General features: G+C 37.7%; 1 pseudogene across 1 annotated transcript; it reads right to left on the bottom strand.

Moving 5' to 3' along the window:
- Nucleotides 1-389: 389 nt before the first annotated feature.
- On the bottom strand, nt 390-9,051 carry LOC101167313 (complement factor B-like; annotated as a pseudogene). The gene is made up of 18 exons (XR_013647383.1): nt 8,969-9,051; nt 8,103-8,303; nt 7,839-8,024; nt 6,719-6,895; nt 5,687-5,773; nt 5,240-5,379; nt 4,750-4,894; nt 4,511-4,636; nt 4,258-4,362; nt 4,026-4,163; nt 2,864-2,973; nt 2,543-2,678; nt 2,326-2,464; nt 2,161-2,237; nt 1,100-1,206; nt 894-1,014; nt 772-821; nt 390-613 (listed from the first exon to the last, which is right to left on the bottom strand). The product of XR_013647383.1 is annotated as a complement factor B-like (transcript).
- Nucleotides 9,052-9,550: the final 499 nt, after the last annotated feature.

Below are 9,550 nucleotides of genomic sequence, written 5' to 3'. Positions count from 1 at the left end.
GATGACGTTTGTTGCGTGTCGATGACGTACGGTTCGGAATCAAGTCGCCTGGCCGGTCAGACGGCGGTCGCAATTGAAAAGATCGGATCTGTGTCATTCATCATTCATAAAGACTGTCGTGAAAAGATCGGAATTGGGTCGTTTCAGCCTGCAGTGTGAACGTAGCCTTTGAGTACCCGGGGACTGATGCCATCAGGTCCAGCAGCCTTTCGCTGGTTGAGCCTCTCCAGCTCTCTCCTCACCTGAGTGGATGTGATGAGCAGTCCATTTTGGGAGGTGGGGGTAGGGTCTGTGAAAGATGTAAGCTGTGGGGATGGGGATTTCACCGATTTAACAAACTTTGTGGTGCTCAAATTGAACCAAAACAGCTTTCAATAATAAAAGAAGTATTCTTAAGATTCCAGAATGTGGACTTTATTCATAATTCTTACGTGTTTTAATCACTCAAAAATGTCAGGTGTGGATATTCATCCTGAGTTTCGTTTCCAAGGATGGACTTCAGAAAAGGAACTACTCTGAAAAGATTAATGTGGAAATCTCTGGATCCTGTTGTGGACTTCTGCATTTTTCCGTGATGACAAAGGAGTTCTGTTCCCCAGCTAACCACTCCAATCTGTAAAATACATGGCAGTTTTAAGTAGTTGAGAAAAAGTAGCACATTCACACTGACTTTCAAAACGTTTTACATCTGCAGGTTATATGAAGTGCAGGATGGATCAATTATATCTTGTGAATTTCAAAATCAGGTGGCTAATTGTCACCGTTTCATACCTGCACTGCACGGTTCTGATGAATCTTGAACACAGCTTGTCCACCGTCGCCTGCGCAAGAGGTTCACAAAAAGCTGGTCACCATTCTGCACCATTAAAGGTGATGAGGTTGCAGCAACACACCTGCGCATGCAATGTGGTCTCCATCCCCACCAGTGCACAGAAAGTTCTCCGTCACTGCAACTGTTGGATCGCTAATCCTCATGCCTCTTACATTTAGCACCTCTTGGATGCATAAATCTCTCTGCATGACAGGAGCAAAAGTTTAAACTGTTTTTGTTTTTTGTATTAAAAGAAATCATACAATAAATTAAATTATTGAGGCTCACGCTTTTTCCAAACTTGGCATGGACAACTTTTTCTTTGACACTTGCACTGTCACCGTTTTCACTTAAAAAGTTGAGTTTTTCCTTTTGATTCTTCAACAAGAGTTCCTCTGCCCACAAAGAACAAAGCTTTTACTTTAAGGCTGTGTCACACAACCACTGTACATTCTGCGCATATTGCACGTATAGAATTACGTCATGCATGTGTCATGAAAGACAGACAATTCATACGTGTAAAACGTGCAAAATATACACAGTGGCTATGTGACAGGACCTTTAAATGCAACACTGAGTCAGTCAAATCCCAACACAGGATCATTCTGTTGCAAATTGTTTTTCTGAGAAAGGTGTGGGGGACCACATGAGACTTATGTGACCTAATGTGATATAAGACTGTAAAGCGCAGAGATATTGATGTTCAGACATTTTGGACACCTAAGGGGTCCTGAAATGAGATGTGTTTTATGTCAGGGAGCTAGAAGGAGATCAGAGAGAGTGAATTAAAAAAGCACATGGATGATGGCCAAAGTCATGTGGACAGATTTTAAACGGAAGAAGGATTAAAGTAATTTTTAAAAACTGATGCACACCTGAATGATCAGTCCTGAAGAATGTGCAATAAAGGGTTGCCTGTAACCATGCCTAATTCAGGTCAATTTGGAAGTATTGTTTGTGAATTTTTTTAAAAGGCCATATGCAGAGAGATTAATTTTGTGATACTTGAAAAATATGAAAAATGTTAATCGTGATATTAATAAAGAAAAAAATTACAATTGTCTGTTTTTATAGGGTGAAAAGTTTGCTTAAAAATTGGTCTCTGGTCAAATTAAAAGAACAACTTTCCCAAATCTTTGCACATTTTTTAAAAGTCTTGTATAACTTTGTGCCACATGAAGAAATGCAGCCTTTATTGGCCTAAGCAAACACTTTACTGCTTCAATTATGACAGGTTTGATCATTTTAGGATTAGAATAGCAACTTTAGAATATTGAGTTTATGTAATTGTAATGTGTTTCCTGAATAATGAGTCAAAGCATCTCAGCCTTGAGGTCGAGTTATGACACCTTGCTGGATGCATGTTGACCTTCCAGGCAGTTTGAGGGCCTTACTGGTTTGCTGAGTACAGGGAATGCATATGGGTCTGGAAACAAAAGTTAAAATATATACCATAATTTTCTTTTTAGACAGGGGAACCAATAAAATATTCCATTGAGTACTTTGAGTCTTACCTTGCAAGAATTGAGATTTGTACGGGGTCTTCTAGTTGAATTAGAGCAATGTCATAGTCATAAAACTCAGTCACGCCTTGTTCCTTTCGAGCCTTAATGTTGAAATTTGGGTGTACAAATATTTTTTTCACATTTTTGTCTGTCAAAAAGAAAAGAAACTGTCATGTCATTTATTTCCTGTTTTATTTATGTATTTATTTTAATAATTGATTTTTACCTGTCCTCTCGTGTTTATCATCAATTTCTACTTTGATATTCTCTGGTTTGTATCCAGATGGGAAGCAATGAGCAGCAGTTAAGACAAAATGAGGTGACACCAGAGATCCAGAGCAGAACATCATCCGTCCTTGCATCTTAAATGTTAAAACATAAACAGAGTAATTATGGAAAATTCATCTGAGTGCCTACAATTATAGAAAACAGAAAAACTGTGGCATTTTTGTGGAACAAAATGTTTTGATGAAATCTTACATCTGAAATAAAAGGACTCATACCAATGATAATATGCTTGAATGAGATTATTGATCCAATATTATACCTGAATTCTAATCAGTGCAAACCACGGATAACGTTTGCGCTTGCTGTCACTGTCCTCTTCCAGCTCGTAGTCTTTGTGAAGACCACAACGATTCTGAGATGCGCCATCATCTAAATAAGAAAATCCAAATGCTTCAAGGTTACAAGCAAAACCAAATTTAATAAATGCTAGAAGGATTTCTATCATGTCCACAGGCAATTCTTTTCAACCATGTGTTTAATTTGGGATTTGATGACTTCAGTTTAGTGTGGGTTTTGACTGGACCGTTGCAACAGTGCAACAGAAGATTTTCCCTTTTCAGCTATTTTATTTGATCATTTTCTTGTTGGCTGCATGGTTTTCCACATTAGACCTCTTACTGTCATGGTTTGGGTTTCTTTGTATTGGTTTTTGCTTCCGTTGTGTCACTGTCATGATTTGAGTTCTGTTTCCTGTTTTATTATGAAGGTTTCCTGCATGTCATATTTTTGAGTTTTACCTTCCTGCTTCCATCTCTCCTGTTCGTTGTCACCTGTGTCTTGTCAGTCCTGTCTGTACTTAAGTCTTGTCTCTGCCTTCCTCTTGTGCTGGTCCATTACTCTCTTCCTGGACTGTTTTCTGCCATGTTTTCTTGTTTAGGTCGCAGTAAGTTTAGTTTAGTTTTGTTTTTCTGCAGCGCTTTTTGTTAAGTTAATAAACCCCTTGCCCTAGAACCGTGTGCCTCCTGTCTTTGCATTTTGGGTCCTTCATGGTCACCTGCCCTTCCTAACTGACACTTACGCGATGCACAGCTATAGACAACTGACAGAAAGCCTAACATTTAGCAGTAAAATTTCATAGATGACAGTGACACATGGATGACTGGAGCTGCCCATGGCTCGTATGACAACAAAACAAATCTGAAAGTCGTAATCAACGCTGGACATTGACATGGGCAAGGAGGGCAATGCCACCCTAAATGGTATGACTACACCCTAAATGTGATGGCCTGTGTGACAGGCCTTTTTTTTCTTTTTCTTTTTTCTTTTTTTTTTTTTACAAAAAAACAAGACAACCAACTAACCAAACAGAACCCCCCCCCCCCCCCAACTGCATAAAAAAACAAAAAAACTTTAGAATGGACGGACAGACAGATGGAAACATTTTTAGCAGAGAAAAAAAAAGGTTTCACTTCTCAACTTACCAATTACTTCATCAAAAATTGCTGCTAAATTTGTGTCTCTTTTAAGTCTGAAGTAATGTGCTTCTCCTTCAGTTCCTGCTGTGAGGGGCAGAAGGGCTTCATCAAAGATTTCAGCGCCGATGCCAAAGACGTAGCTCTCTGCAACACAACATCAAGCAACCAGAAAAGTGTGTGATTTAATAAGGAGGCAATTTATAGTGTTGTAACCTATGCATTAAATATTGATACTCACCAAGATAATCCAATCTTGATCCGGGATCACCTGTGGGACTCATGTAGACCCTGTTCTTTATTCTGGCTAATGTTGGCAATGGGGAGCCACCCATGTTGTATGCACCTTAAGAAAGATTCAAGTTTTTGTTACAGATAAATACAGTTCAGGTATGTTTGCTGCAAGCAAAAGACAGAAGTTTCCCCCATTGGGGTGTTACTAAAGTAGTTTGACAGAAAGCACAAAGAAATCTGAACAGAGATTTCATAATTACCGTCCGTGAAGAGGAGAAAGACGTGACGATGTTCACTAAATTTATCTCCAGTTTTTTGCTCTATCCAAGCCATACCTTCTTCAAATTTCTTTAAAGCAGCGTTCACGTCTGTTCCAGTGCTCTTGTCTAAAAGGTAATACACAAAAATGCACAAACTGAACAACCTAACAAGCAGACTAAGACATAACACTAAAATATAATTTGTGTAGAAAAGGAAGAGGTTTTTTTTAATCCCTTACCACCTATTTGAAAATCTTCCAAATTTTTGATGGCGGAATCCAGAGTTACATTGCCTTCATAAAATTCAACAATGCTGACAACTTCATACACATCAGCGGAGAAAAAGAGGATTTCATAGTTTGGCGACACAGTGAAGGCTGCAATCTGTGAAGAGAAATAAAGGTGAGCTGCTGTAAACTTCTAATACATGCTCTATATGTTGACTTGTTGGACTGATGTAAAAATAATTTCTTCATCCAATGCTGTTCAACATTTCAAAGGGCTCCTTTTTTTATTTGATCTGGGTGGGACTATTGGCGTGAAGCAACCCCTCCCCCCTTCCCGTCACCCATAAGTGAGAGCTATCTGTTTACACTCTCTCCCCCTAGCTTATAGCCCCTCACCCCCAACCTAAATTCTCTTCTGTAAGATTAAAGAAAAAAGACATAAAAGCGACATAAAATTGTTAAAAACTTTGATTTATCCTTTACTCTTCTTTTTGAATTTTACCTTTTTAAGAAGTGTAATGATGGCCAGTTTTGTTCTTTCAATGATAATTTCTTCAATGTTGTCAGAAATATCCAGAGCAATGTAGATGTTGAGCTTCCCCGGCTCTGCTATCCTGATTTGTCTACTAGGTTGTGCGTCATCTTGGAAAAAACACAACAATCAGTGCTTATTGTTATTATTCACACCAAACAGACAAACTTTTTTGGCTTTAACAAATGCTCTGGTTTTTTATAACATTCCTTTAGAAAAAAAAGCACCATTGCTAAGCATTGATTATTTTTTTTAAGTGTATTTAATATAAACTTTAGTATATTTAGTATCTATCTAATGTTTTTAATTCAGCTATGGTAACAAGGTAATTTTCCCATTGTGGGATCTATTCTATTCTATTCTACTCTATTCTATTCTATTCTTTTCCAAATGATAAAACAGGGCTTAAACGTTTACCTTTAGGTTGTAAATTGGTGAGGCTTTCTCCTAACGACGTCAGGAGTGCTTCTGCAACCTCTACAGCACTATCATAGGTGAATTTGACTGTAAAAACAAAGACATGGGTTTGCAACAGCTAGATTTTCACAATTTGTAAATTATGTACATGTGTTGACTTTCACCAAAAAATTGGGCATGCCCCGTGGTTAATATGCTAAATAAATGAAATAAAATTAGATTACATTTCTTCTGAGTTTTAGTTAAAAAAATTAGCTGTCAATCAGCTTGTTAACAACTAAACCAACTCAATTATTTTTTTCTGCTGCTTATTACCTTGGGGAAGTAATGTACACTATGTTTCTAAAAACATGTTTCTAAATGTGGTCTACCATTTGGTTGAAATTATATTAGAGACCAGAGTTTGTTCCCACATTCATCTGAACCAAGTGTAAAAAAATTCATCCAAAATCTGGTTCAGACCAAACAAGCAGACCTTAAACTGCTTGAAGAGGTGGTTCAGTCTACTTCCAAACATAACAGATGGTTCTCTTTCCAGGGCAAATTTGAACTGGTCCTGATCTGAACTGGACTCGGTCTGGCCTAACTCTGAAAGTCATCATCTTTTTTGGAACTAATAAGCTTCCATTATTAATTTGCCGTGTAAGTTTCCATGATCACTGTAAAGATGAAGGAGCTGAGTTTTAGCTAAAAAATTAGCTGTCAATAAACTTTTTAACAACTCAACCAAGACAGTATTAATTATTTTTTCCCCTGCTGCTTATTACCTTGGAGGAGTAATGCACACAATGTTTTTATAACATTTTTTCTAAATGTGCTCTACCATTTGGTTGAGCAGGCGGCTAAATTATTAAGACAAAAGTTTATGAGTGAATTTATAGTTTGTGTCTTTGCTTATGCCTGGGTAAAATAATAAAAAGAAAAGAAAAACAGATTTTCCCAGATTTGAAGCTTTTCTTTTAAGAAGAGACATTCTTCCCAGGAATGTCAAAGATAAAAAGGACACATTAGTCAAACATCTTGGGAAAGTACAGTAGCATGCAGGCTCTCTGCCGGTCCATCTGCCATTCTCCTGACACGTTCTTTCTTGGGATCCCACCAAGAACGTGTTGTCCTTGCAGGTATACATTACTATGGCACCAGTGGCAAATAAGTTCCCTCTTCTTGAGGCACCTGCTGGCACACCAGGGTCTGAACAAGTGTCTCCACCTGTGGCATAAAAACACAAACAGATTTTTAAAAGCCTTTAAAGGATTAGGTGTTTCATTCATTTAAAAATATAGAAGAGGAGGAAGAAAACTCTTTGAATACAATGGATTTTTTTTAACGTTCATTTGGTCCCTAAAAGGTCAAATATTGTCACTGTTCAAGCAACAAGAGGAACAAAAGTGTTTATCTTTTTAACTGGTGATCAAATTATTTGTCAAAGGAAGCCACTGGAATATTAGGTGGCTTTTGCTTTTTTTGCAACAGTGAAAATTTCAAGTTTAATGCTTCGTTGACACTGGCCAAGAATGTGCTAAATGCACATTTAGCATGTGGTTTTTACGCTGGACTGCTGCTCATCAATGCTAGCACATGTCCACCACCTACAGTTGGAAGAGACTTGGTGCAAAATGTCGCAGCGATGCATAATCTTGCGAACCTTGCGGCAGGCTTTTTTTTTTCACAGCTCTATTCCGATATATGAAATATACAGTGTATACCGCAATCATTAATTTCTCCTGAATCATCAATTTTCAATTGGTTGACACTTCCCTGAATTGAAAAGGATGACATCCATATCTTACTACCAAATCCCAGTCCCTGACTGGTCAATGTTCAGCCTGGTTTAACTTTGGATTCACGTTCAATGGAGGCATGTATGTAAAGCCCAAAAACGGTCTTAAAAATGTATGTAGCTACCCGTAAACACAAGAGTTTTGAACGTGAAAGCCTGAAACGTGTGATGGCATGACTTTTAATTGAAAGTGGTTGCTTGAACGCCTGTTGCCCAGGGCGGTGTGAACGTAGCATCAGCCTGCATCTTGGACTTCTGTTGTACCCTCAGGGCCAGCTAGTCACATGACTGAAAACTATCTATCACATGTTTTCTAAACAACACAATGAAACTTTTATGTTTTTGTTGTTCTACGCATCATTTAGGACTTACTGTCATGACTACAGATGGGAGTAGAGCCACTCCACTTCCCGTTTGATAAGCAGGTACGACTGGAGGAACCTTGCAGAGTGTATCCAGGGTAGCACTCAGACCTGGTGGTGTGGCCCACTGAGTATCTTTCTTGAAATGGGGAAACATTTCCATTCTCCAAGACATTTGGGTCAGGGCATTTAACGGCTGCAACATAGAAAATCAGTATATTTTCCAAGCAGAGCAGAAGGAAAAATTAGATCATTTTATATTTATCTTACTCACGCTTGCAAGTCTGAGGAAACCTTTTGGATGAGGGAGTCCAGTGACCATTGGACTGGCACCGGCGGGTTGTAGGGTGTGGGTAGAAGGCTTCAGCAAACTGGTAGACCAGCAAAGAGCCACTTTCCAGGTTCTTGGTCAGAGTGTAATTACCCTGCTTAATTCCCAAGTCATCTTTACTGCAGTCACAACGAACCTCTCATCCTACAAAGAAGGAAAAAAAATTCAAATGTACAAGACAAGGATTGCTTTGATAAAATAACGTGGTTTGAAATATGAAAAAGAAAATGAGCAATTATGCTTTTAAATTGTCCCTATGTCTGAATGTGTGTGTGCATGTACCCAACCTTTACTCAACAGTGGCTGGGATTGGCTCCAATATTCCATCACACTTTTTACATACAGTATAGTACAGGCCTGTCTGATTTTTAATTATATACAATGTATAGACATACTTTTGAAAAAGTAAAAATGACTTTGGGGTCAAAAACAGCTTATGCCAGTGTCACTCACTGATGGCCATGTGTGCTGTGACTTGATTAAGAGTTTTAATAAAGAAAAAGACAAAAAGATTCTGCAGTCAAACATGAAAAACTGGACTTTGGTGGATGTGTCTCCTGTGAACATTTTGTTTAAATTAGTCTGTGTCCTTTAAGAAAAAAAAAAAATAATTCAAAGATATTGAGGAATTTTTTATTCTTACAGAAACATCTACTCCTCGTTTCCACAAAAACTGTATTACAGTAATTTGAATTAAATTATGCATGATCATAATTTTGAACACATTATTTATCTCATGAATTGAATTTAAAAAAAGAAGAAAATTAAAAATGAAATGCCTGCTTAAAGCCACAAAAGATATATTTTACCTGTGCAAAGTAGACAAAAGAAAACAGCAAGACTTCTCCAGTGGACAGAAGCTTCCATGCTGAACCAGTTAAAAGTAACAGTTTGAAATTTGGGTTGTGTAAATGAAGCTTTTTTTAAGGAGTTATGTAAAAAAAATTCTTTGAACAAAGATCACTCTTTTATTTATTCAGTTTCAAAAGACTGATGCAACGTGAGACTTTTCCCCAACTGCAGTATTTGTCCTTCTTCATGGTCTGATTTAGATCAAGACTAAAGTTCATCTAAAAGAAGGTGAAAGGATTTCAAACAGTTGTATGAAAGTATTAATAAGTTCATGCTTGGAACTTAATGTTGTCCCCTTCTATGAGGAAAATGCAGCTCTACGTGCTGAGGAAACAGCTTTCAAATTTGTATTATTTGCAAATAACAATCCATGTTAATTTTAAACGTGTCAATCCTTCTGTTAAACAACATACAGAAAATACAATTTTGGGGAATTTAGATGGAATTCAGCTTGTGTGAATTGTGCTACATTTGGTAAGTTTCTGCTCATAGCAATTTTACCTTAACATGCTCAGCAGTGAGATGTGGTGAGTGCTGGT

The sequence above is a fragment of the Oryzias latipes genome, chromosome 14 (genome assembly GCF_053564925.1).
Source record: "Oryzias latipes strain Hd-rR chromosome 14, Olatipes_Hd-rR_3.1".
Taxonomy (NCBI): Eukaryota; Metazoa; Chordata; class Actinopteri; order Beloniformes; family Adrianichthyidae; genus Oryzias; species Oryzias latipes.
This window is presented reverse-complemented; position numbering and strand designations above follow the sequence as displayed.